The sequence below is a fragment of the Montipora foliosa genome, chromosome 12 (genome assembly GCF_036669935.1).
Source record: "Montipora foliosa isolate CH-2021 chromosome 12, ASM3666993v2, whole genome shotgun sequence".
Taxonomy (NCBI): domain Eukaryota; kingdom Metazoa; phylum Cnidaria; class Anthozoa; order Scleractinia; family Acroporidae; genus Montipora; species Montipora foliosa.
The window spans coordinates 19,909,867-19,912,366 of NC_090880.1; the positions used below are offsets into that span (position 1 = coordinate 19,909,867).

At 41.9% G+C, this 2,500-nt stretch overlaps 1 protein-coding gene across 1 annotated transcript in view; it reads left to right on the forward strand.

Moving 5' to 3' along the window:
* The window catches only part of LOC137980449 (thyroglobulin-like), a 62,751-nt gene that overhangs the window by 8,722 nt on the left and 51,529 nt on the right, over window positions 1–2,500 (forward strand). The window lies entirely within an intron of this gene.

The following is a 2,500-nucleotide window of genomic DNA, read 5'->3' on the forward strand; positions in this document are numbered from 1 at the left end:
GTAGTGTCGACCGACATATCGGCCGATATGTCGACCAACATGTCGGTCGACGGTCGGTCGATATGTCGGTCGATAGTCGACCGCTAGTCGACCGCCAGTCGGTCGATAGTAGACCGATATGGCGGTCGATAGCCGGCCGATAGTCGGCCGACTGTCGACCGATATATGTCGACCGATAGTCGGTCGATATATCGGTACACAGTCGGTCGATATTTGACCGACAATTCACTGATACTTTGCCGACACTCGGTCGACATTTGGCCGATGTTTCACCGATACTTCACTGTCATTTCATTCCCTAGTTCAACATCAAAATGTTTGATCACCAAACAATGTTTATGTTTGGTCGTCAAAAATTTCCCGTTAGGCAAGGGCTATAAGTCCGACTCTTTATTTTTAGTTGTTTGTTCATCACTTTTGAATCCCGTGGGAGTTTAGACGGCGGTGAACAGCTTTGACTATAGATTTGAACCTGGAAAGGGGTTTGCGTTTAGAACTGTTCAAGTGTTCAACCGTTCAAGCACGGCATTTACTTGCCGATCCTTTAGAGTGTGGCCATTGTAATAGAGGAATGGTATGATAATCACGTGGATGGCTACCTTAGCTTTGGTGAGTCGGGTTTCTTTAGGCTAACTCTCTATAATCTTTCGAGTATCGACGACAAGGGAGGAAAAGAAGAGAGAGCCTGGATACGAGGTTGATGGTCACGCAGCATTTCATGTTTTACCCGTGATTTTTAACCGCGCGAAGCGAGCGCGGGTCATGTTCGACCCTTTATGTCGTGTGTCGGTGACTAGATTCATACCCCACGCAGCCAAAACTTAAAATCTGGATTGGACAATGGACTCTGGACGCTGGACTTTAAGAATTTTTTTTAAAATAATTATTTTACCATAAAGAATACTTAAAGAGAAGTAGTGCCTCAAGTTACCAAAACTACAACTGTTAAAAAATATTATGATAAGCGCCTTCAAAAATGCTTCAACTTACCTATCCAGTACGAGGCAGATCACGCGGATCACGCGGTATGTGGATCAAGTAGCGTTTAGGGTTTATTTAATTGTTGACCTACTGAATATTCTGCGACTCTTCTAGTATTTATTTAATATAAAAATATATCCGGTTATTTAAACCGAGTACGGTAAGGCAGGTCACTGGTTGCGTTACACATGTGGAATGTCTTGACGTTTTCATGTGTTTCTAAGTGAATTTAAAATTAACCTCTCTAGATGGCTTCAGAGGACTCATAGCCGGCCAATGGTTGAAAATGCTATTTCGCAGGCCTAGATGGAAACCTAGATTCTTACTCTGAATTTTAATTAGCCGCCAATATATTTCTAATCCTTTATCAACCAACGTGTGTTGCAGAGCAAAGTTCCACAAATATTTCAAGCCTTAAAACGGCACTTTGCTGATGTTGTTTTCAGTTTAATGTTTGGCAGTAAAACTTTACGTACTTCTCAGCTATTAGCTAATTTTGCAGATCTCATGTTAAAAAACGCTTCATTCTCGGCCGCTGAACAATTCTCAGTAAACTCCATACAGGACTTTACGTCGGACAAAAAAAAAAAAAGCGATACCGATTGACTACTGACACTCGGCCGATAGACCACTGACACTTCACCGATATTCCACCGACACTTGGCCGATATTTCACCGAGACACGACATTGCCTCTGTCGGTCGAGAGTCGGTCGTCATGTTGACCACCACGCAATTTTTTGTCGGCCGACTGTCGGCCGACTATCGACCGCCATATCGGTCTACTATCGACCGACTGGCGGTCGACTAGCGGTCGACTATCGACCGACATATCGACCGACCATCGACCGACATGTCGGTCGTCAGATCGGCCGATATGTCGGTCGACACTACCCATAGTAAAATTGATCCTCCTAGGTAATGCTAAAGGAATTCCAAACCTCGGAGCAATTACGTTTGTCATTCAAATATTTCTTTTTAATTTCTTTTTTTGTACCAACATCTTACTGTAGAGTCGTTGTGATATTTTTGACTATGGTAACCGTATTTACTCAAATAAGCGCCGCCCCCCAACAAATGCCATGGTCCCAATGCGGCACTTATTCAAGGAATTTTGTCAAATTAAAAAAACGAAAAACACTAAAAAGTAACTCTAACATAACATGGGAAATTTCTTTGCATCAAAACCAATGTTCTTCAGTTCAAAGTGATTGACAGTAATTTCACTGCTCGTCCACTAAAGCAAGATAACATAAGAGTCAAATGGTGACTATCAATTAACACATTTCTGTCAATCTCTGTACTCTGCTCATACAGAAATATTTCAGTGTGGCATCCAATTTTCAATAAGCGCAGTCAAACTGAAATTATTTTGAAAAGGTTATGAATGAGTTTTGAAGTGTAGGATGACTTAGATAAATGTCTTACGTACAGAAAAAAATTGTGAAGGAACAAAACAGGTGACTGCCGGTAAAAAATGTCTAAACTCAAGTGGCCTTCTGTAGCTAGGATGGTCACAT